We start from the raw sequence: 26,363 nt of genomic DNA, 5'->3' as shown, positions 1-26,363 counted from the left end.
TGGGCACTCTGATTTCAGTCGGCTCCTGTGTTCCTTTGACATTCCACCATCGTTGTGAGTTTGCGTGTATGTATGAATGCGTGTGTTCCGAGCATTCAGAACACATCCTTACTTTCTAGCATCACAACATACGCCAGGCTCATCCTGTAGATCTCCCGCCCCAGTCTCAGAATCGACATGGCTGATGTTATAGTAAAATCAGTCTCTACATCCCACCTCGTGTGCATTTTCCACATGAGCGTTCTCCTGTGCTGCCTCTAGCCCAGTTCCTGGGTCACAGTACCGTCGAAGAAAGCAAAGAAGCCATTCCGCGGGACTACTGCTGTCTGGCTTTGACTAGCCTTCCCTTCTGCTGAGCAGTGCTGTTAACGAATACCTCTCACTGGTTCCTAACATAGTTCTCACTTTGTCTGCCTTGCTGACTACCCCCACCCCCTCCACAGACTCAGTCACCTTCTCCCACCAGCCTTGGCTGGGTCCCATCCCCTCTCCTCGCCACACAGGCCTCCCTGATCCCACCTACAGCCTGCGGTGCCTACTTCATGCTACCACAAGCATGATTATTTTACTCCTGACCTAGGTGAGCCAAAAGTTGGTGACATATGCCAAGAGCCGCTCAAGAGATCTCAGGTGCCATAAATCAGGAGTCTGACATGGCCGCCACAAGTACCAAGGAACCATCTAGAAGACTCTGGTGGCGCCTACTCCATACCTGCCCCAGGGCAGCCGAATATGGCCCCAGAGGCACTCACAACCTGCTGACCAGTCCCATTTTTATATTTCTGATCACCGGCCCGAGCAAGCCTTCAGTGCCACCTGGCAGCTTACTCTGTGTCCCAAGTGACTCCTCTCTCCGTCTGTGAGGGGTCTGTTTCAGATCCTCCTCCCTCCGCTCACATGCCCACCCTCCACCCCCAGTCTCGGTTGATGAATGACTTTGCTTGCCTCTTATTTTCCTGAGAGAAACAGAAGCAGTCGGAAGGCCACCCATGTACCTGTGCCTATGAACAGGCCACTGTCCCTTTTGTTCCTGGCACGAGCATCTGGGTGCCCTTCTGAGCTCTGCCCTTCTCTGTGCACTGGATGCCACCCCTCTGCCCCTGGAGGAATCTGCTCTACTGTGTCATGAATACTCCTCTCATTTCTGGATTCCCTCACCGGCACGCTGACAGCTGACAGTGTCCATCAGCCCCTCTTGAGTGCGTCCCTCACTTGGCTTCTAGGCAATCACACAGCCCTGCTTCTCCCCTCCCTGATTCCCCCTTCTCAGTCTCCCCTCTGGCTCCTATGTTGTTTGTGACAGAGATGCAGGAGCAACCAGGCTGTCTGGGAGCCCCTATTCCATCTGCCTGCAGCCCGGATGACTCCGCCCGTCCTCCTGCTTCTGAGTGCCATTGCGATGCGTGTCACTTCCAAAACTGTCTCCACCCCTGCTCTCACCCGAATCGCCAGACTACTCCACCCAAGTCACCACTGGATGCGTCCACCTGGATGTCTAATGTGACCCTCCCGCTGTACACGCCTTAAAACAACTCTTCATTCTCCCCACCAGAAACAAAAGAAAACGAATCAAGTCAACAACAACAAAACCCTCCTGTGTCTCCCACCGGTGTTCCCTTCTGAGTAAATGACAAACCCTTCATCCAGTTGCTCGTCAAGCCAGAAACCTTGGAGCCATTCCAGCCTCGTCTCCGGCACCACCCACCCGATTTGACAGAGCCTGCGGGCTCACCCCCAAACAATGTCTCGAATCCACTGACATTGACTCGCCCCCTCCACCACCCTGCTCCAAGCCAGCAGCCCCCTCTTCTCCTGACTGTGTGACTTTCTCCTCACTGGTCTCTCTGGGTTCACCCTCCACCGCCCCCTGCCCCATCCCCAGCCTGTTTCCCTAACACTGGCTTTGCAAGACAAGTATATGTCCGAGGGCAGGGATCTGGGTCACTCCTTTGTGCAAATCTTACTACAGCTTCCTGTCACGTTACAACAGAATTCAAAGCCTTCAGGAAGGCCTCAAATAACTTGACCTTGGGCTCGTTTTCTCCATGTTCCTATCCTCCTGTCCCTCACGCTTCGCTGTTCCTCAGAACGACCAGGTGAACTCTTGCCTTGGGGTCTTCGCACTGTGCCCGCTGCCTGCAATGCTGTTCCCCCAATAGCTGCAGACTCTTTGTCCCCTTGCTTTGCTCAAACCTCTGTCCAAATGTCACCTTCCTTGCTCCAAGCCTTCTCTCCTTCGTACCCCATCCCCGATTAAATTCAACTCTCAGCCAAGTCCAGTCTTGGCTCCCACCTTTTTTTCTTTTTTTAAAGTTTATTTTTATTTATATGGAGAGAGAGAGAGACAGAGAGAAAGTGAGGGAGGGGCAGAGAGAGAGGGAAACAGAATCCCAAGCCAGCTCCATGCTGTCCGCACAGAGCCTGATGCGGGGCTCGAACTCACCAACTGCAAACTGTGAGATCATGACCTGAGCCGAAATCAGGAGTTGGAGGTTTAACCGACTGAGCCACCCAGGCGCCCCCAGTCTGCCCCACCTTATCTAAAACAACTGCTGTATTCTCTCCATCCCCTCGCTCTGTTTTCTTGTTTCCATCCCACTTGCCAGAACTTCAGGCGTGTCTTTATTGATTGTCTATTTTCTCCCACAGAATGTAATTCCTTGAGGACAAGGACTTTGTGTCCTTGTAAACAGAGCACTTGAAGAGGGCCTGAGCCTATGCATGTACCCAGCAAGCATCTGAAGGGGTGAACTGATGGATGGCCCACGGATGCTCTTTTATCAGTGGCTGTTGACGGCCTCCAGCAGAAGAATCCACTCGTGGGTAGGAGAAAGTGAAAGGCTGTTGTGTCCTATCCTGAAGGCCTGGTTTGCAGTTGCATTCAAACTTAAGGTGCTTCATCTAAAACGATCTCACTTTTTTTTTTTTTTAATTTTTTTTTTTTCAACGTTTATTTTTATTTTTGGGACAGAGAGAGACAGAGCATGAACGGGGGAGGGGCAGAGAGAGAGGGAGACACAGAATCGGAAACAGGCTCCAGGCTCCGAGCCATCGGCCCAGAGCCAGACGCGGGGCTCGAACTCACGGACCGCGAGATCGTGACCTGGCTGAAGTCGGACGCTTAACCGACTGCGCCACCCAGGCGCCCCCTAAAACGATCTCACTTTTTGAGACGGCCATTGTTCTTCTACATAATAAGGGCTCTTGACTCATGACAGAGGTCACAGAAGATTTCCAATGAAAAATTTAAATTTCATACTATTCAGCTACTTTGAGTAGAAGGATAAAAAAGTACACGGGATAGGCATACATATTCATGAAATGCCGATCAATAACGAGGAGTAAATCTTCCAGCTCTTTCTAGCAACGATTCGTGCAGCAACAGAGAATGAAAGATTTGAGTTTCGGCAAGCCCACGAAGCGTCGGAGAACGCACAGCCCAAAAGCAGATTACACACCTGGCCAAGGCAACTGAAGCACTGTTAATCCAATTCCAGCATTGGAAACCTTTGTATGTCTCCTTCTCAACCCCCTATCTCAAAATAGGCAGTTGAACACTGAAAACACTGAAACGACACAAAATGGATGTGGCCCTCTCAGCAGAGCCAGAAGAATGCAAGATGCCCTTTTACGTGAAAGCATTAAAGTTTGTACCTAGTGGTTATCCATTGCTGGCACAATAAAAGAACGTCTGGATTCTCGATTGAGAAGGAATTCTCGACTTTCACAGATTGAAACATGATGAAATACACTTGTAAAGAAACCGCCATAAGCACCACACATAATGACAAAGGACTGGTATTTAGAATACATAAAAAGTCCAAGAAAAAGATCAACAGCTTGACTGAAAGCAAAGGACACGGTCATTGCACAGAAGGGCAGCGCACATGGGGAGCACATATACAAAAAGCTCCACTGCATTCATAATTTGTGATCGTAGTAAGTAAGATGCCATTTGACTCCAGATGGATTAAAAATGCACAAGGTTGAGGATACAGGTGTTCGGAAGGCTGTGGAGCAACAGGAACCCTCACATTCTGCTGGAGAAACCGAAATGGAGTAACCGCTTTGGAAGACAGTTTGGTATTTTCCTTTAAGCTGAACGTGGCACACCGTGCAAGGCGGTAATTCCACTCTGAGTCGTGGGTGGTAGAGAAAGTGGCTCATGTGTGTCGGGGCACCTGCCCAGCAGTGCTCACAGCAGCACTGCTTATGACATTAAAGAAGAGAAACAGAGCATCCAAACAAGGGGAGAAGGGAGAAAGGCGTGCATGGTCACACGACTCGGTACCGTACAGCAGTGAAAGAGAAGCAAGCCGCCCCAAATCACTTTGATGACTCCCAGACACCATGATGAGTAGGCAAAAGAGGCAAAGGACCCTACACGGTTCCATTTTCAGAAAGCCCTGAAACCAGCCAATAAAACACCATTGTCTAGGCTTACCTATGTATATAGTGAAATGAGCTTCAAAAAGTAAGGGAATGAGGGTGCCTGGTTGGCACAGTCAGGAGAGTGAGCAACTCAATCTCAGGGCTGTGAGTTCAAGTCCCACATTCAGCATAGAAATTACAAAAAAAGAAAAAAAAGAAAAAAAAGAAGAAGCAAGGGAATGGAAAGTTGAGTAAATAAACAAGTGGGAGAGAAAAGACAAACGTCACCAGAGGAATTCCAAATAAATCATGTAGCTCCTCCTTCTCAAGGATCGGGAGCTTAACCTGCTCACTTACGTGGGGGCTGCACTCAGACCTCCTCCCAAGGAAGACAGCCTGAGAAGGGCACAAGGAGGAACTCTAGAGTGGAGAACCCTAACAGGCAGCCTCTGCCAGCTGGTTAAGGCCAAGGGCACATTAATAAGGCAGATGGACAGCACATACCCTGGGTAGTATGTGATGAAAAATGTCACTTTACCCCTATGGTCATCCTCCAAAAAACCCATAACTCCAGCCTAACAATGAGAATAACTACCAGCTAAATCCCAACCGAGGAACACCTGACAAGTGTTGTCCAGGTCACCCAAACCAAGGAAGTCTCAGGGGTGGTCACAGCCTTAGGACACAGGACAACTAAATGTACTGTGCTCTCCTGGATAGGATCCTCCATACCTGGTGATTTTCCATACTCTGAAGTGTACTTTGATATTAATATAGCCATTCCTGCCTTTCATTTGATAAAGCTTACTGTTTACATGGTATAGATTTTTCCTTTTATTGTCAACACATACGCATACACATATACATGTACATACATACATGCATATAAACTATGTCTAAAGTGTTCCAGGATATGACAGGAGAGAGAGAAGCTCCTGAGAACACAGGACATTTACTTGGCCGGTTTTGTGCTAAAATGGAGGGGTACTGTAGGGACGAGTTAGGAATGGCCCAAACCCAGGGGTCCTATAACTGTGCAAAGAGTTCAGAACCCTATACCAAGTAACCCATTTGAAATTGGGCTCTAATTTGAGAATAAGCCATTTGTGCTTTACTCAGTTCTATTTTTTGCAAGAAAAAAAAAAAAGCCCAAGTCATCAGGTACTCTATACAGCAGCCTCTTTGAGTTTTCCATTACTGAGACCATCAAAATGACAAGCTTCCCCACAAACATCATCCATCCTGCAAGCAAAACATCTGAGGAGACAGGACTGGGCCTCATGCGGTCAGCCTCTAAGGGACATACATTTTCATGCCCAATTCTAGAGTCACAAAGGACCTAATGCAATCATCCGGTTCATCAGCTGATCCATTGGGATCTTGTGGTACAAGGAGCTCCAATCCCGGTCACTAGCACACTAAGACCTAAGGGACTTTGATCCTGAAGCTAGAGGGTGTGGGTCTGGAACCGAATGTATCCTACGGTCTTCAGTGTGTGACATCACTGAGAGCAAAAAGTGACTTTGGGTACGTTACCTTTTATAAAGTTCTGTTTCACACCTCTCCTGTGTTCTGCAGGTAAACGCAGATATTGTCCCTCATGGGCAAAGTAAAGGCTCTGTAAAAAGTCCCTAGCAGAAAATAAATTATTTCCCTTTCATACAAAATAATAGAGGCTCTGCTGTGTGATTTCTCCACTGACCCCGAGCCACATTCTGCCGGAACCACCATCCCTCATGCTGAAATCTCCAAAATTGAGAACATAAGATATGGAGAGAGAGGATTAGCACTCCTATTTCTGGGATGTTCTAAAGCACCAAGGCACCCTGTGTGGCTTCCTGTTTCTTCATTATATTTTGTTAGATTTCTGTATATAAGACCAGTCTCCCTTGAGGGTTAGCTCACTGTAACCATAAAATTAGAATTGCCAAGAAACACTATAATCAGTCATGGAATGGATTTTTTTTTTTTTTTTTAAGTTTCATGCATCACCTACAGTGTGAATACATGACAATTTTCAACTGGAGGCCTTCAAAGTAGAAGGTCCATTGCAGGACGACTGATGCAAACATCCAGCCTCCCAGGCCCCTTTAGCTCACTCCAGGTTGGTCTAGAGTCAAGCCTGAGCATCCTAGTGACTCTTCAAGAAAAATGCACGTTACCAAGTGGCCCAGAGCACAGAGGAGGTGACCCTGGCACAAAAGCAACTGAGCCCCATCTAGGAAACAGGAACACTGCATTTTGATACGCACCTTGACTCTCTTTTCTTGCCTTTAGCCTATGCTCTTAATCCCAAACTAGCCCTTCATCTCCCTAGTGCGAAAACAAAATCCAGGGTTCACGTTAGAAGTTTCCAAATTGGCTGATGAGAAGGACTTGAGAAGTTTTAAAATCAAGCGAAAAAACTCCAGGCTTCCCCGCATCGAATGCCCGGAGCTAGGGCCTGGGCCCGGGGTCTGTGATTTTCAAAGTGGCTCTGTGAGGTTGAGGCAGGTTTGGGATGAAAACATCTGCACCGGTGATCCTCCCCTCCATCAGCAAACCTGAATCTCTGGGGAGCTTCCCCCATGAGATGCCCCACCCCATCCACCCCTCCAGGTTGGTGGCTCCCTTGTGAAGCCAGCAGGCACTGACCCAGAGTTCCCTGAGGCCCGTGTGCTTCTGGAAGGAAAAGTGGTGAGGCAGAGGCCAAGGCACACCTGTCTCCACCCACCCCCAAGCACCTATCACGTTACCAGCCCCTGCTCTATGCGTGGCCCACCCAGCCAACAAAAGCCAGCAGCATGGGCAGCTTGTAGCTGGGGGGAATCTGCTAGAGGTGAGGGGCACATGGGAGATGAGCGACTGTTTACTGCCAGTTGGAGCTGGAGGGGGGCCTGTGGTGTCTCACACACCTTGAATACTTCTTCTTGTGCTGATGGTACCAAGGCGTATGCGTATGTCCGAACTCATCCAATTGTACATATTAAATATGCGTGATTTTTTTTTTATATGAAGTATATCTCAGTTAACTTGAAAAATAAATTGCTGTGTCAGTATGAGAATTCCTTTGACCTCCCACCAGCGTGTGCCGATCTAAAGGGGTGCGTGGGACGCTGCAAAGCTGTCTTCTGCAGGAAGCATGTCTGGTGGTCCTGGAACACTGTCAGGGGGTGGGGGATGGTCCTAGGGACCTCTTGCTTCCACCTTCTCGTGTCACTGATGTGCTTCAGTGTAGAGAACAAAAATGCAGCCTGAGTTTTAGATTTCTGCCTGTCGACTTTTATTGTAACATTGCAAAAGTTTTCTTTGGGAACAGTACCGGCTCTAGGAAGTCAAATAAAAACTTCATGACTAAATCAGACCATAGAACATCACCGTTTAAGGGGAGCGATTTGTGGCTGTGTTAATGAGCAAGATGGTAACAAAAGCAAGGTTTGAATGGAAACCTGGATGGCCCAGCGCTCACTGAGTGGGAGGTGGCTGTATCCACCTGCCAGGTCCAGGACTGCGGCGGCCCAACCCGCATCTCGCTGTGAAATGACACTTGTCTTCTCAGTCTCTCAGAGAGTTGAACTTGACCAGCAATAACAGTGACAAGCTGACGGGTTGGATTTGAGCTTGACTGCCCTCTGGAAGTAAGGGAGATCCTAATTTTTGAATCCACTGTAGTGGTTCCCTGTCCGGAGCCCTTGGCTCTCTGCCCTTCCTGTGTGGAATACTATGCAGGCCACGGTGTGGGCAGGTGGTAGTCAGCAGCAGGCCAGGGCCACCGCGTGGACTCTAGGCCAGACCCGGGCCCACTGGGGGACTCAGAATGTTTAGTGTACAGGTGGGATGTTTCCATAGAAGGCTGCATTCTGCTTGGGCCCCCCAAAGGCACTCCTGGGAAAGGAGCGGGGAGTACAGCAGCTCTGAGACCCCGCTTCTTCAGACTTGTTTAGAAGGTTTGGGGACTTACAGTTTATGATCCTACCCAGAGATTTTGTCGTAGATTTGGTAGTGCTTACGGAGACTATGAGAGACTTTCCATGCCAAGAGCAGAAGAGCTGGGTAGTCAGTTAAGCGCCCGACTCTTGATTTCAGCTCAGGTCATAATCTCCTGGTTTGTGAGATCAAGCCCCGCGTAGGGTTCTGCACTGACAGCACGGGGCCTGCTTGAGATTCTCTCTCTCCCCTTTGTTCTCTGCCCCTCCTCTCTTGTGCATGCACGCTCTCTCTCTCTCAAAATAAATAAACATTAAAGAAAAAACAAGGATGAGAAGAGCTAGGGAGAACCACTGATCCCAGGAGCCTGAAACAAGAAGGTCTTTCCTGTCCATAGCCTGGGTCTGGTGGTGGTCTCTTTTGTGGGAGAAGCTATGTACTGGCCATTTTCAAATGCCTGTCTTATAATCCCCAAACTCCATATTGAACACAGTTTTGTAAAACAATGATGATATTTTCTTGGAGGTTAGATTCCAAGCCTCTTTGACTCGTGCCTGGAACAGAGGATTCTGGAGAAAGTGTTGTGCGTGCGGGTGTGTGATACAAAGACTGACATCTGTTCACTGGTGTTTTTCACGGCCATGTGTTAAGGTCTAAGCCTTGGTTTCTGGGATGGTGACATGGAGGGACCAGAGAAGTGCCGGGTCTATGATTTTGGAGTCCTAGGACAGTACCGTGTGGACAGTTCTGTAACATAACCTGGACTGCCACACCTTCCACAGAGAAGGTGGAAGCAAGAGGTCCCTAGGACCATCCCCCACAGTGTTCCAGGACCACCAGACATACTTCCCGTGGAAGACAGCTTTGCAGCATCCCATGCACCCCTTTAGATGGGCACACGCTGGTCGGAGGTCAAAGGAATTCTCATACTGACGCAGCAATTTATTTTTCAAGTTAACTGAGATATACTTCATATAAAAAAAAAAGTCACGCATATTTAATATGTACAATTGGATGAGTTCGGACATATGCATACGCCTTGGTACCATCAGCACAAACAAGGTAATAAACACATCCACCACCTCCAACAGATCTCCCTGTTCGAGATCTACAGAGGGCCCCCAATTTCCGATGGCTCCACCTAGGAATTTTCGACTTGATGATGCCGTGAAAGCAATATGCATTCAGTAGAGACTGTACTTTGGATTTTGAATTTGGATCTTTTCCCGGGCTAGTGATACGTGGTACAATCTTCTCTCATGATGCAGGGCAGGGGCCATGGCCCCAGGCAGCCTCGTGATCACGAAGATCAATAACCGATATACTGACAACCATTCCGGTTTTTTTGTTTGTTTGTTTTCATTCTGTTTTTCACTTTCGGTACAGTATTCAATGTATCATATGGGATATTTGACACTTTATTAGAATACAGGCTTTGTGTTAGATGATTTTGCCCAGTTGGGGGCTAAAGTAAGTGTTCTAAGCGCTAGGCTAGGCTAAACTCTGATGTTCACAGGTGTATCAAATGCTTTTTTGACTTAACACAGTTTTCAACTTATGACAGGCTTGTTGGGATGCAACCCCGTCATCGGTCACAGATGCGTGGTAACTTGCTAAAAAAGCCTACACCCCCCTACCCTGCAACACGTGCACACGGCAGGAATGTGCTTTTTGTTTTTTTCGAGAAAGGTCAAGAAAAAACACTTCACCTAACTGGGGAACCACGACTGCAGCAATGCTCTCATTTCAAGCTCCGTGTGACCTGCCTCTTAGTATTGTTCTGTCACATCTACAGGCTCTTAAAAGAAGACAAAGAGTGCTCCTAGGTCACCATGCAAACCAGCACGAAGGTCACATCCAACACAGGGCCATATTTGGTTAAGTAATTATAACCCACGACCTTCTGGCTCATTTCCTTCTTTTTTTTTTTTAAATATTTTTTTTTTCAACGTTTATTTATTTTTGGGACAGAGAGAGACAGAGCATGAACGGGGGAGGGGCAGAGAGAGAGGGAGACACAGAATCGGAAACAGGCTCCAGGCTCCGAGCCATCAGCCCAGAGCCCGACGCGGGGCTCGAACTCACGGACCGCGAGATCGTGACCTGGCTGAAGTCGGACGCTTAACCGACTGCGCCACCCAGGCGCCCCACATTTCCTTCTTTTATACAACGGTGGTGGTGTGAAAAGAGAGAGGAACGGCCACATCGCCTGGCTTTAAAGAGAATTTAGGAAAATTTATAGGAAAATTCCTTAGTAAACCAGAAGGTACGAGTCAGAGAACAGTGGAGAAAGGACAGGAATGCTATGAATTCAGCCTCTACAATCTGTCAGAGAGAAAAGAAAGGGTGTGGAAAGGGCAAGGACTTGCTTTCCCGTGTTTTTAATTGTTGTTTCCAGCTTTCTAAGAAGCCACCCTGTTAGGGCATGTTAGGTAAGACAGAAAAGAAAAATGCTTGTTTCAACTTTGATCATCACTGCAACCACTATAAAATGATGGTTTCATTGCCTACATTGAAAAATCATGAAACTGCGATTTTATGCAGCTTCACTCTGATGTACAAAGGTGCTGGAAGTATAATGGACCGCGGGACGACCCAGAACACAGAAAGTATACCAGGTCCTCCTGAGTCTACAAATGACTTCTCTTTCAAAGGTCTGTTCATAAGAGAGGAATCATGAGTACAAGGTGACTCTGAACGCCATCTGGGAACAGCACAAGTGGAAGTCTGATGCCTGTGTCCTGACCTCAGCTTGGTCCCGAGCTGCTGAGCTGACGCGAGGACTTGAGCAGGTACAATGCCCTCCACGGGATTCAGCTTCCTGTCTCCCATCCCTCCGATCCTTCCCAAAGCTTTCCTTCATGCTCCCTTCTTTAAGTTTCCAAAAGAGACTTGCTTCCAAACCATACTTAGTTCCTGGAGACTTTTCTATGGAAAAAAAATAAGTAAATGGATAAAATTCATGGTCTAAGAAGAATGAAAGGCTTTGGGTCAGGAAAATGTGGGTGTACAGCCTGCTCTTATGAGCTCTGGGCTTTGGCCATGCTGTTTAATCTGAGTGTCAAGTGGTCCCCGGTCCCAAGTTAGTGCTCAGACAACAGGGGATTACTGTGTCATTGCCAGGGTATGTCAGGGACACGGGAAGAGACAGAACATGGACTTATAAACCAGGACCCTGGTCGAAATGCTAGTGTGCAAGTTCAACTCTATGAACACAGGCAATCCTCTTACCCTCTCCTGAGGGTTAGTGCCTCTGTTTATGAAATAGGGGTAATGAGATCTGTCTTTCAGATTAAGGACAACAACAGAGGTGGCAAAAGCCCTGTGCCAGGTACCAGAAAAGTGTCTGGTAGGTTGTTTTTGTTTTTGTTTTTGTTTTTTTTTTTTTACATTTATGCTCCATTTTAATTTCGATCCTTGGAAGAAGAAAAGAGCTCACTGGAATGTAAGTTTAAAGCATTTTTAAAAATCCGTCTCAGTCCCTCCATTTACTCTTCAAGAAGTTCAAAATAAAAGGATCGATGGGAAGACAAAAAGGACTGACATCTAAAAGGTGTTTCTTTGGTACACAGAGAAATATCCACTTCCAGACCATAATTGGTTAGAATGTTGCAGCAAACCTAATATGCAATAATGTGAAATTTGCTAAGACGCACAAAGATATTACAGTCAAGTGAAATCCCTTTTCAAATTCACTGGTTGCCCAGAACAGGGAGAGAGAGGCAGGGCCACCCTCTCCAGGGGTGGTGCCATCTGTATGGAATGCTGCCCTGCATTATAAGCATCACACAAGCATGGGGTACAAATGAGAGCACAGGTACAGATGTTTGAGAGCCCTTGTACTTGAGCAAACCTGGACTGAAAAGTGTCCAGCAGGTTAAAGCAGGTTCCCATCAACTCCACCACCAGGTTAACTGTGGTAGAATCAATACTGCAGTATTTTTTAGCAATGTAAACTCAACATAATAAAGCTCACAGCTAATAACATAGCTAGTAGTGGAAAAACTGATAGCTTTTCCCCAAAGATCGAGGAACGAGAGAAATATGTCCACTCCTGCCACTTTTCAACATAGTACTAGAATTCCTCGCCAGAGCAACTGGACGAGAAAAAGAAACAAAAAGCACCCAAATCCGAAAGGAAGAAGAAAAACGGTCACTATTTGCAGATGACATGATAAACAAATTCAATGAAGTTGCAATATACAATATCAATATGCTGTACAAATATCGGTTCTGTTCCTCTACATTAACAATGGACTATCAGGAAGAGAAATTAAGAAAGCGATCTCATTTACAATTGCATCACTAAGTATAAAATACCTAGCAATAAATATAACTGAGGAGGTACAATATCTATACACTGAAAACTGTAAGACACTGACGAAACAAAGCGAAGAAAACACAAACAGAAAGATATTCCATGCTCATGGATTGTAAGAATTAATATTGGTAAAATGTCCATATAACCCAAAGCCATTTTCAGACTCAGTGCAATCCCTATCAAAATTCCAATGGCATTTTTGTCAGAAATAGAACAATCTTAAAATTTTTATGGAACCACAAAAGATCCTGAATAGCCAAAGCAACCTTGAGGGAAAAAAAACAAAAACAAAAACAAAAACAAAAACAAAAAAGACCCACAAAGCTGGAGGCATGGATTTCTGATTTCAAGCTATATTACAAAGCTGTGGTAATCAAAAACAGTATGGTGTTGGCATAAAAAGAGACACATAGATCAATGGAACAAAGAGCCCCAAAATAATCCCATACATGGATGATCAATTAATTTCCAACAAAGGAGCTAAGAATATACAGCAGGGAAAGAATAGTCTCTTTAATAAATGGTGTTGGGAAAACTGGACAGCCACATGTAAAAGAATCAAACTAGACCACTATCTTACACCATAGACATAATTCACTCAAAGTAAATTAAAGGCTTGAATATACCACCCGAAACCATTAAACTCCCAGAAGAAAACATAGGCAGTAAACTCCTTGACATTGGTCTTGGCAATGTGTTTTTGGAAGCAAAAGTCAACAAAAGCAAAAATAAACAAGTGGGACTACATCAGTCTAAAAAGCTTCTGCATAGCAAAGGAAACCATAAACAGAGTGAAAAGTAACCTACGGAACGGGGAAAAATACAAATCACATTATCTGATGAAGGGCTAATATCCAAAATATATAAATAACTCATACAACGCAGTAGCAAAAACACAAACAAAAAATAGGTAGAGGATCTGAACAGATATTTTTCCAAAGAAGATATCTAAATGCCCAACAGGTACATGAAAAGGCGATCAACATCACTAATCACCAGGGAAATGTATCAAAACCACAATGAGATATCACCTCATCATACCTGTTAGCATGGCTATTAGCAAAAATACAAGAGACAACAAGTATTGACAAGTATGTGGAGAAAAGGAAGCACCTTCTCACTGTTGATAGGAAAGTAAGTTGGTGCAGCCACTGTGGAAAACACTATGGAGATTCCTCAAAAGATTACAAACACAAGTACCATACGATCCAGCAATCCCACTTCTGGATATCTATCCAAAGGAAACGAAAACAGGATATCAAAGAGATGTGAGCACCCCCAAATTCACTGCTATTGTTATTCACAATAGCCAAGATACGGAAACAACCTACGTGTCTATCCAGCAATGAATGGATTAAGATGTGGTGTTTATGCATAACGGAATAACATTTAGCCATGGGAAAAAAAAAAAAAAGGGAAATCCTGCCATTCTTGACAACACGGATGGACCCTGAGGCATTATACTAAGTGAAATAAGCCAGCAGAGAAAGACAAATCTTGTGTAGGATCACTTATATGTGATATCTGGCGGCGGGGGGGGGGGGGGCGGCCCCCTCAAACTCCTAGAAACAGAGAGTAGAAAAGTGGTTGCCAGGGACTGAGGTTAGAGGAAACAGCCAGAGGTTGATAAAAGGGACACACTTTCAGCTAGAAGATAAATAAAGCTTAAGGATCTAATACATAACAGAGTGACTACAGTTAATAACACTGCATTATTTAATCAAAATTTGCTAAGAGGGAACCTAAATGTTCTCACATACACACAGGAGAAGAGAAATATGTGAGGTGATGGATGTGTTAATTAACTAGATGGTCAGGATTCTTTCACAGTGTATATGGTGTATCAAATCACCACAAAGTATGCTTTCAGTATCTTACGATTTTGTCAATCAGACCTCCAGAAAACTGAAAAAAAAGAATAAAGGAAATGATGTGGACAGGATCCCCGTTAACATCTGCTCTCCGATACTATCAGCAAATTGACGGTCTGAAATCTTCGTCTCCTTTCCTTCACTTCGCTCACGAGTCTTCTCACCTAAGCCATGGTCTTTCCTGCCCCATAACACCATGATCCTTCTACCCCTTACGCTTCTGTCCTGAAAATGGTTCTAAATCATTTCTCAAAAGATGAGAGATTTTCAGCATAGTGTACCATGCCCTTCATGTCTTCCATCCCCAGTAAACCCCAGCCAGCCTCCAACGACCATGAACCCCAGTCGATTCTCAATCATACATGAGAAGAGTTAAGTACGGGCTACGCATTCTCTAACAGTTCTAATGTAAATGGGAAAGGGTCTGCCGCCAGGCTTCTCCCATGGTCTCCACTTCGCAAAATAGGCAGGGTCAAGGTTAGGGAGTTCCCAAGATTCTGCTCTTCAACCTCAAAGTGGGGGAGGCTCCAGGGAAGACAATATGGGGCAAGGAAGTGCACAACTTGGTAAACAGGGGCTTGGGACTCCAGTTGGGCCCCTCTGAGATGCAGCATGGACATTCCACCGTCTTCATTCATTCCACCCTCAGCCCGGCCCTAGGTGCAGGTCTGCGCTAGGACAGGGCAAACTTGGTGTCCCAATAACTGGGCAATTCATTCGAGGCTGACATCCCACTAACCACCTTACCAGGCTAGCATAGCTGTCACTTCGTTCCAAAATGTGCCCTTTTCCTGCTGGCAGTTGAAAGACCACTGACCAAAGAGCATGCTGGGTCCCCACCCATATTGCTTAAATGATCTGGAAACTCTAAGATCCATTACCCAGTGAATTCACCTAGCTTGTCCTTGCCAAGGGGACCCAGTATGCCTCGGTGCACACACGCCCTCATTCTTCAAAACTCACTCCAAACAGAGAGCATCCTCTGGCTTTTCCAGACTCCTCTCAGGGCCAGCCAGTTCTCCCTGCCATGTGCACCAGGGACTCACTGTAAGAACCTCAGTCACAGCTGTCAGGGTCCAGCCGCATCCCACAAGGGCATGAGAAAGGCTTTCTAGAGCTTATTTTATCTATTTTTGTAGCTGCTAAAACACAGTGCTAAAACGGTCAATGTAAGAAAAATGGTTTAGAATCTAGTTGGTGCTCACAATAAATATTTATTATACAAGTGGATACATCTAATGATTTTCCCACTGGACATTATTCTAAACCACAAAAGTAATTCTTAATAAGTCAATCAGGGTTTTTTGGTCATGGATGTCATGAGCTTATAGAAATGAACTAGTTAAAATAATATGTGTATAGATATTTCTGTAAGTATCTTTTCATGGTTATGAATGGTTCTCTATCTAACTGTACACAGGAATCAACCATTTGCCTAATAGTAATAGATACCTGCCGGGCACTCGTGCGGAATATACTGCCAGGAGCGAGCACGTTACTTTCTCTGCCTTACCACTCTCCGAGCGAGACACTTTCAGAATAACTGAAGTGATAACATGAAGTGTGTTAATGTCATTAAGTGTCACATTCTAATACTGATGAATTCCTGATGAGTCCTGACGATCAGATTTGAGGATCTGCACTAATTTCTCACTTATTACCATGAAATACGTGACTGCATTTATAAAAGACTAAGTCTTAAAAGGTTCCACTTCAATGACTATTATAAAAAATTGATTTGCCAAGGGTAAGAGCTTTTCTGTGTAATGAAATCTCCTAGGATTGGAGATGAAACATCCCAATGGTGTTTACCTTACATCAGGTCTGAAGGAGAAACCTGGGGGTGCCCCATCGACGCATGAGGCTATGTAAAGCTAGTAAGAGACCAGTCCAGGGGGCACAGGGTCAGGATAACTTTAAGCACAGGGGGAGAGAGGAAGGAGGGCATAGAATTCAGCTACACAATATGACCTTCGAGCTCTCAATTCCAAACCAAGCCCTAGACCTGGAAATCACAATGAACAACACTCTAAATAAATGGGACATGTCACTTCCTCCAAGTGAAATCATAAAGGATAATAATAAGCTGAAGACACCCAGACACTTAATCCTACTCTTATGAAATACTACCTATTATTTCTGTGCTGTTCAGGTTACTACACATCAAAAAGGAGCAGAAGTAAAATTAAGAAGCCTCCAAAAAAAAAAAAAAAAAGTCGTTAAGGGGGGAAAAAAAACCCACTTACAAAAATTTTAGCAGCAGTTTTAGATGAAATGAAAGCGAATTCTCATCTATATCAAATTAATAAACTTACAGAAATCATACCAAGAGATTCTACAGCCCAAAGTTATAGATTCAAGAACAGTTTAAAACAATTTGTGAATAACACAAGCAAAATAAGGGTCTGAAGGAAAGCTAGTGAATTGGGTGCTCTCACCTCCAAACTGCACCTTCTTCATAAAGCCTGCCTACTGCCCAGCCAGAGACAGAACACCAGATTAACCACACTACCAAACCACTACCCTTACAATTTCAATCATATGTCCCAAATGATTTGTTAGGGCTGAAAAATATTTCTGTTATACAGACTACAGGTTTCTGCCCAGGAACGGCTATTACAGGATCCCTGGATCTCAGAGCCCACATGCTGTACTACGGGTACAGTTTTAACACGTGCGAGCAGATTTCTCATATAAACAAGCAGAATTTTCCCCAGAATCCTTTATCCGTTTGCACATTTACACGTAGACTATTCTTCTAGGCATCACAGTTGGAATGAACCTTTACCAGACCAAAAGCATCCTGAAGGCAATTCTTATTTATCTCATAGTCCCAGAGCAGCACAAGGAAGGCCTCGACTTGTACAGACTCAAGACCACCTCGAGCTGGTGCCACAGGGCATTTTATAAGTGGGGGGACACCCACCATTCTGCTTCCTGGTTACCCAAGTAATGCCATCATGTGCTGATGCAGGAACAGTCAACTCATTTTTGAACCAGGGCCCTTGAAAACTTACAGTTTATGTAGCTCAATACATGAGGGCCACACTTCTTGTCATTTTACTAATGGAAAACCTACCATGCAAATCGAGCATTTGAGGCGAAAGCACCAACTTCTCCCAGCTGTTTTAAGCAGAAATCACAGGCTTACCTTTGGCACTCAGTTATAAGAGATGACTGGCAAAACGCAGAACTCCTCAAAAGGTGAATTTCTCAGCTGGTCACACCTCCTGAAGTTACAAAGCTGCAGGAATTCTCCAGATTCTTGAATCCAACCCAAATCTCAGCAGAGGATTATGATCTGGGGAATCACTTGTATAGAAGGAACATATGAATTCTGAAAGGAAACAGAAAAAAACACATTTATTGGGACCACGTGCTCGTTTGATTTTAAGTTAACTGCCTGAAAATTATTTGCCTGAAACCAGTAATTTTCTTTTTTAAATAGAATTTATTGTCAAGTTAGCTAACATACAGTGTATACGGTGTGCTCTTGGTTTCGGGAGTAGTTTCCCACAAATCATTGCTTACATACAACACCCAGTGCTCATCCCAACAAGTGCCCTCTGCAACGCCCATCACCCATTTTCCCCTCTCCCCCACACCCCCATCAACCCTCAGTTTGTTCTCTGTATTTAAGAGTCTCTTAAATACTGAGTAGTATTCTATGGTATATATAAACCACATCTTCTTTATCCATTCATCAGTTGATGGACACTTGGGCTCTTTCCATACCTTGGCTATTGTTGATAGCACTGCTATAAACATTGGGGTACAAGTGCCCCTATGCATCAGCACTCCCATATCCTTTGGATAAATTCCTAGTAGTGTCATCGCTCGGTCATAAGGTAATTCTATTTTTAATTTTTTGAGGAACCTCCACACTATTTACCAGAGTGGATGCACCAGTTTGCATTCCCACCAGCAGTGCATGAGAGTCCAATATTTTCAATACACCCCAGAAAAAAGTTGCTTTGTACCTACTGACCCCTGCCCAAACAAAAACGTCCTCCTCCTCCACCCAGGCACCTAAGTTCCCAAGATTCTTCAGCCCTCTTCCCCAAGACGGCTCCTCCCCACAGCCTTCCAAGCCTGCTGGAGACAAAAGAAAGGTTGCCCGGTGGAAAGGAAGCAAGTCTGAGAGCCTAATGAAGGGAGAAGGGTTGCAGAGAGCAGGGATGTTTAAATTTAGGGACTCACTCCTCTGTCTCGGAGGTCTCTTGCACTGGCCATTTACTGGGAGAGATCCCCTACTGGACCCCACAGCCTTGTGCTACAAAACATCCCTGCAGGAAATCTGAGAATAACGTCCAGAAACCACAAGGAAGTGGGGACAGGAGCAGCCTGACGGAGATGACCTGTGGCCTCTCCCCCTTGCTCTGGGGGAGTCTGCTGCTGCCTTACATTCTCCGCACTTGGGGGGCTCTTTTCAGTCCTTGCCCAGCATTGCTGAGGGGACCCTGAAGCTCTGTGGACCTCCAAGAGAGTTCACTGACAGTTTTAATTACATTTCAGACCCAGAGGGGATCGGTCCTGACAGTTCACTCAGAGAAGATCTATTTATTCATCCCTAGCATGATTATGACCCAAAACATTAAATACCCCATGGAAAAAATCAAATTCTATTTTAGTCCAATAGAAAAAGATAATTCAATAGGGCTTTCATAAAAACGTTATATGGCACATTCATAAATTTTGATTAAAAAATTAATTCCTCTTTATGCACTCTCTAGCATTATTTTAAAGGCTGCAGACCTTAAAAAATATATATGTATATATATGATTTAATGCAAGGAAAAGGTGATGCCGCAGCACAAAAGAAATACTAGGTTTGGGCAAGACGTGTACCAGGACAATTACACCCTTCTCTCTGCTACATGTTTACAATCAAATGACAGGATCTCCAGAAATAGAAGTTTTAGTATCCGGACTCAGGTCCTGAGCAAGTATTCTTTTTTTTTTTTTTTTTTTTTAACCTTTATTTATTTTTGAGAGAGACAGAGTGAGAGCGGGGGAGGAACAGAGAGAGGGAGACCCGGAATCTGAAGCAGGCTCCAGGCTCTGAGCTGTCAGTACAGAGCCCGATGTGGGGCTCGAATCCAACGAATGGCTATCTGGATTCAAGTGTGAAAAAAGGAAGGCTTCAGTGTTTTCCCAGAGAAAAGCATTTCACAGACAAACGGTCAATGCACAAAGCATACGCCTTCAATGGAAATAAACAGAGGGATCAAGACCTGTCTCATCCTGGGTTTAAATGTACCCTGCCCACGTCCTATGTTTATTTAATGTGGGGTCATTGGCGTATTCAAAACCTCTGGTAAGGACAAACATTTCCAATCAGATCTTAAGTACAAAGATTTAAATCCATCAGGAAAGCATACACTCTTGTGCAAAAACCAGCTCAGACTGCAAACGTTACCCAGCACAAGGTCAGCTGGACTGCAGAAGGTTCTCGCCCAAGAATTCACTCAAGGACAGTCTACAGAGTGTGTTGCACACAGACGGGAATATACGAAACGCGTCTAGGTTTTCCTTTGAAAATATTTCCCCACTAGCACCATGTGCATCTCCCTTTAGAAACAGATGACGAAGAGGTAGAACCAGAAAGCAATGAACCCTGACCAAACATATCTCCCCTCCACATTACTTTGGACTCCTAATAATGCAACATTTTATCACCACGAAATCCACAGGGCTTTCTGAAGTGTCTGTAACACTGACATTTTCTTTTTCTCAAATATTATTTGAAAAACCTGAGCCACAACTTGGGGCTTCTCCCTGGTCTTCTGGGGGCATCTGGCTACAGCACCTGTTTCAACTGGGAGGGCGTGCTCTGGGCTTGCGTGCCTCGGTACCTCGATCTGCAATTCTGGGAGCACTATGGGTCCTGGGGCCAGGGCCTGGCACAGAGATGCCACCCCCCTGCCCCGCCACCAGTGCCGACCTTAGTCTCATTTAGACTTCCAGTGCCTGCTACAGCACCAGACACCGGAGGTCCCGGGCGGTATCCTTCATACCTTAGCCCCGCATGGAGGTCCAGTGGTGACGTCCATCACTAATGCGCTTTACTCCAGGGGAGTCATGAAGGATTAGCAAGGGGGTATGCCCCCCGTTCTGCTGATGGCCCAAAGCTGTGTGTGGGGATGCTCAGCTCTACCTATTTTACAGCTGGCCACTGTTCCCGGACCACCCAAATCTCCCGAAGGCTCATAGTGAGTGCTCAGGGGATACCACCTCTCCTTCTCCCTGATTGACAGAAACGGAGTAACAGGCAGAGAGGAGAAGAGCTTGTCCTGGTCCCAGTGAGACACTGCACTGGTGTTCCCCCTTCACAGCAACCCGATGAGAGAAATCTTATCATTCAGCTCAGGGACTAAGCCACGAGATGGCCCACAGCCAGAATCTAAACCTACGCTGGCCTGGTTTCAAATTTTTTTATTAACATTTACTTATTTTTAAGAGAGACAGAGCATGAGCGGCAGAGGGGCAGAGAGAGAGGGAGACACAGAATCCGAAGCAGGCTCCAGGCTCTGAGCTGTCTGCACAGAGCCCAACATGGGGCTTGAACCCTCGAACGGTGAGATCGTGACCTGAGCCAAAGTCAGACGCTCAACTGACTGAGCCAGCCAGGCGTCCTGGCCTGATTTCAGAGCCCTTCCAATGCTCTTTCTCCTCAGAAAAGATCACCACTAACAGGTAGAGCCTGGAGACTCAAGCAGAGACTGACTGCCGCCGCCATCAGTCTGGAGTATCTGCTACACTGGGAGGCCAGCTCCAATCAGGTGGGGACGGCATAATGCTGCGTCAAAGAAGCAAGCCCACGAAGGCACACAGCACCTTATGTTCAAAGGAACCGTTTCTCTTAGATGTTAATGCAGCAAAAAGAATTACTGAAAAACATCATCTGACTGGGTTGAGTAGTGCACACAACCAAAAGAGTCGCAGGTTACATCAGGTGGGCATCACAACCCAATCTTACACATACCAAATGCACCACGAGAAACCTCCAGACCCCTAAGTTTAGGCCCTCTGGGCTCCCAAATGTCACAGCCTCATCTCACCCTTTCTTACCCCTCTTTGCCCTCTCCACGTGAGACCCCTCTTCAGAGCACATAGGCCCTACAGTGGCCCAAGCTGACATCCAGCTCAGAAGGAATATGCAGGGTCCCTGCCTGACCAGAAGGACATAGGGCCAGGCTATCTTGGCGACTTCTGGCAGAACTATGTTTCATTCCTACCAAACTACTTGGTGGAAAACTATTCCGGTGGGAAAGTGCTAGTTTCAGACACTGAACAAAGCTATACAAAAGTCTCCTTGAGTGGCCTGGCTAAAATTCAACCCTAGTTTCTTCCCCCATGTGGACTCACACCATGCACAGTGGTCCCCAGTCAGGGCCCAGAGAGTAATGGAAGGCCATATGCAAGGGTCCAAATTTCAAAAGGTCCCATGAAATTAGGATTCTTACTCAAGATAAAGCAGTCCTGAGCAGGACAAATTCCAAGTTTTTTTCTTTTTAATTTTTATGTGTGTGTGTGTGTTTATTTTTGAGAGAGCGCGTGAATGGGGGAGGGGCAAAGAGAGAGACGGAGACACAGAATCCAAAGCAGGCTCTAGGCTCTGAGCCATCAGCACAGAGCGTGACACGGGGCTCAAACCCACGAACCATGAGATCACGACCCAAGCCGAAGTTGGATGCTTAACCTACTGAGCCACCCAGGCGCCCTGACAAACTCCAAGATTTTCTGCATTGGGCTGGATTTCTATCTGTTCTAAATGACAATGCTGGTTATCAGTTGATTATATCTGTTGATTAGAAGTTCATTAATGAAAATGGAAAAAAAAAAAAAAAGAAGTACTGATTTCTAACTCTCTGAACAGCCACAAAGTGCCATCACATATGGCTAAGGCAGGTGTTTGGAGAGGAGGGAAAATGGGTCAGATTTTAAGCTCTGAGGTTTCTACGTTCTAAAATAATGGAAATTTCTGCCTTGTAGGACTTAAACTGCGGGCAATGGGGTCAACCACATATAAGGATCACAAAAAGTGGCATGAGGCCACACATCAGAATGGGGTCCCAGGCCTGGTTCAGTGACCCAATGCCCTGTATGACTCTGTGCCTCTGTTTCCTCCTTCAGGACAAGGGTCCTTCAGCTCCAATTCTGCGGCTTTGACGTACAAGTGAATTTAAGAATTATCAAACTTGACAATGCGGTACCAAAAAAATTATTGAGGCTTATATAAAATACCATGACAAAAAAGTCATAATGCAAATCTTAATATGAATTTAAGTTTTACAGTCCACTGCCTAAAAATTCTAACAGACAGGAATTTGATTAGCAACCCCACTTCCAATGGTTTGTAAAGATTTTTGTTTATACAGTTGATGGTACAAAACTCCATTCTCCAAAAGGTCTGATAAGGTGTGTTACTCCTGAGATCTTCCCCCTTGTCCAAATCAGTTTTCGGGATCAGCCTACAAAGCCTGCTATCCACCCCAACGCCATAGCTAGACAATCTAATGACAAATACAGGCATACCTTGGAGTTACGGAGGGTTCAGTTCCAGACCACTGCAATAAAATGAATACTGGAAGAAGCAAGTCATGATTTTTTTTTTTTGGCTTTCCAGTGCATTTAAAGCTATATTTACACTATAATGCAGCCTATTAAGTGTGCAATAACATTAGGTCTAAGAAAACAATGTACGTGCGTAATTAAAAAATACTTCACTGCTAAAAAAAAATGCCAGCCATCATCAGTGATCACTGTGATTAATCACAAATGTAATACTAATGCAATAGTTGGAAATACTGCAAGCCTTAACCAAAACATGGCATGAAGATGTGAAGTGAGCAAATGCCGTTGGAAAAGTGGCGCCAATAGGCTCGCTCAACCCAGGGTTGCCACAAACCTTCAATTAGTGAAAAACGCAATATGACCAAAGAGCAACAAAATGAGGCATGGCCGTCACATTATTAAAAGGTTCACTAGCACTCTTTATGACACAGGCCTGTTGCTGTCCAGATAGTTACAATACGCATAAAAGGTACACTGACAAAACTAAACCTTAAACACTAACATGCACCACTGGATAAAACTTGGGCAAAACCCCCTTTTGTTTCAAAAGGCAGGATGGACGGACAGGGAAGGCAAGGCAACACAAGACAAGACACACAGACTCTAAAATCTTATCTGAGACAATTCTGGTGTGCCAGGTAATTCAAAGGCTTTTAACTATGAATATGTGTAAGAATTATTAATTATTTTGCTGAAGTTCAAGTCCTTTACTTTTAGGGGATAAAGAACTGAAAGAATGGGGGGAAATGGAAGAAAGGCCAACGTCAACAAATGGGGTAGGGGTGAGCAAGTTCTCTAATTTTTTTTTAATGTGTTATTTATTCTTGAATGAAAGAGCGAGCGTGAGCGGGAGAGGGGCAGAGCAAGAGAGAGACACAGAATCAGAAGCAGGCTGCAGGCTCTGAGCTGTCAGCACAGAGCCGGACATGGGGCTCGAACTCACAATCCGTGAGACCGTGACCTGAGCCGAAGTCAGGCGCTCAACCAACTGAGCCACCCAGGAACCCCAAGCAAATCCTATTTCTCTCTCCCCTCCCTCCTTCTCTCTCTTTCTCTCTCTCTTTAATTTACACTTTTTAAAAACAGAATCTTAAAAAGCAAGCAAGAAGGCCAGACACAGGCTGTTGTTAACAGTGGTTACAACCAATAAGCTTATGGGGTGGAAACAGGGGTGAGGAGTATGATTTTACTCTTAACTTCTCTGTAACATTTTTGCAACTACGTCTTACTTTGGTGATTAGGACATTAATCTATTAGATAAAATCACATCCCCTTTCCCATTTCTCTTCATTGCATGGTTTTCCGGAAGGGAAGCCCAGCCAGGACATAGGGCACATGCTCTCTCCCCTTCCTCTCATCCATACCCCCTGCCCCCGGCACTAAGCAAGCCCTCACCATCAGCCCTCCTCTCCATTCCGGTTCTGCCATTTCAGAACTCCACTGCTAAGATGGCTGCTCACTGCCTTGGTCTCCAAAGCCATCTCCCACCTTCACCTCATATTTGGGAACTTCCTGCAGATTCTCGGCTCCCTCCCCACCCTGTTCCAGTGCCCAGTAGAGGGCTGAAATCCTACCCTCTTCCAAGAGGCTGTTCAAGGCCCCTCCTTTCGAAAGAGTTTTGGATACCTCCAGAGTCAGTCAAGCACTCTTCCTTCTGGGTTTGAGTTGTGTCCCCCCAGATTCCTCTGTTGAAGTCCTAACCCCCAGTAGTACTTCAGAATGTGACAGTATTTGGAGATAGGATCTTTAACGAGGTCATTAAGTTAAATGGAGATTGACGCTAATCTGATATGACTGGCGTCCTTATAAGAAGAAGAGACACTAGGAATGCTCGAGCACAGAGGGATGACCATGGGAGGAGGCAGCAAGATGGCAGCCATCTACAAACCAAGGAGAGAAACCAAACCTGCCAACACCGTGCTCTTGGACTTCCAGCCTCAGAACTGTGAGAAAATAAATTTCTGTTCTTTACGCCAGTCAATGCCTGTGGTCTTTCGTCATGGAAGCCCTGGCAAACTAATATACCATCTCCTTCACCAGTTCTCATCACATACCCCAGCAACCTGAAAAACATGCCCTAAATGAATGCAGGAATGAATGAATGGAAGGAACCAGTCAGTAATAAATCCACCAGAAAACCCACAGCATCTCCTGGCTTCCTTCCTCCCTCCTGGGCACAAAAGGAACAGACTCTCCAGTTTTCACACACATACGCTTTCTTCCAAACCCAGTTTAAACACTGCCACCTCTGGGAACACGCTCCCAGTTCCCCTACATAGAAGGTCTTGCCTTCCCTCCTCAGTGCAAAGTCCTACTGCAACATTCACCATACTGTACCATAATCAGCGTACTTTGCATTTTAACGGAGATGTTTAACCATTTGCAGAAGTAACCAGGGTATGTCTCCCCAGGTACAGTAACACTCAACCTCAACACCTATGGACCTATAGGCAATCACTCTGCCCCAATCCCGACTAGGTGACTTGAAAGCAAATCCCACACAAAAATTATTTTATCTATACACACTTCAGTGTGTATCACCAGTAGGTAAGTGCAACTCCATTATTACCCCTAAAAGAACAATTAATTCCTTAATATAAACCTCACATTTAGTGTTCCAATTCTCCCAATTTGCTTATAAATGTCTTTTTAAGTTTTTTTGAGAGAGAGAGAGAGAGAGAGCATGCACACACATGAGAAGGGGAAGAGCAGAGAGAGGGAAAGAGAGAATCCCAAGCAGGCTCTACACCATCAGCACAGAGTGCAATGTGGCACTCAAACTCAGGAACTGTGAGATTGTGACCTGAGCCAAAATCAAGAGCCGGATTAACCAACTAAGCCACCTCATAAATGTCTTTTTATAGCTGATTTATTTGAATCAGGATACAAATAATGCCCATAAATTACAATGTTTTGTATGTCTTTCAAGTCACTTTAAATCTATTTTATTTTAATGATGATTTGTTATAGAAGCTGGGTCATTTGTCCTGCAGAACAATTAGCATTCTGGATGTTGTAAATTTCATTTCTCTGATGCTGTTTTACATGTCCCTCCACCCCTGGCATTTCCAGCAAATGGGCAGTTAGCACAAAGGACTCATCAGATGGAAGAAGACTAACTTTTCTCAAGGGCAGAGACCCAGGACTGACCCTGTACTTGGTACCAGGGTGCAACCCAATTAATCCATGATTCAGTAAATGACAAAACAAATTGGAGGCACTAATGTATCAGTGCAGTCCTCCGCTTCCGTCCTTTCCACTGGTCCCATTTCCTTCCTTCCTTCCTTCCTTCCTTCCTTCCTTCCTTCCTTCCTTCC

At 45.3% G+C, this 26,363-nt stretch overlaps 1 protein-coding gene across 3 annotated transcripts in view; it reads right to left on the bottom strand.

Moving 5' to 3' along the window:
• The window catches only part of NCK2 (NCK adaptor protein 2), a 74,669-nt gene extending 56,863 nt beyond the window's left edge, over positions 1 to 17,806 (bottom strand). For all 3 annotated transcript variants that reach the window (XM_040454133.1, XM_040454132.1, XM_040454134.1), the window contains exon 1: positions 17,621 to 17,806. The gene's annotated coding sequence lies outside the window, so the exon portion shown is untranslated. The remainder of the gene's footprint in view (positions 1 to 17,620) is intronic.
• Between the last annotated feature and the right edge of the window lie 8,557 nt (positions 17,807 to 26,363).

This window comes from Herpailurus yagouaroundi, unplaced genomic scaffold (assembly GCF_014898765.1).
Source record: "Herpailurus yagouaroundi ecotype Mexico unplaced genomic scaffold, PumYag 210, whole genome shotgun sequence".
Taxonomy (NCBI): domain Eukaryota; kingdom Metazoa; phylum Chordata; class Mammalia; order Carnivora; family Felidae; genus Herpailurus; species Herpailurus yagouaroundi.
This window is presented reverse-complemented; position numbering and strand designations above follow the sequence as displayed.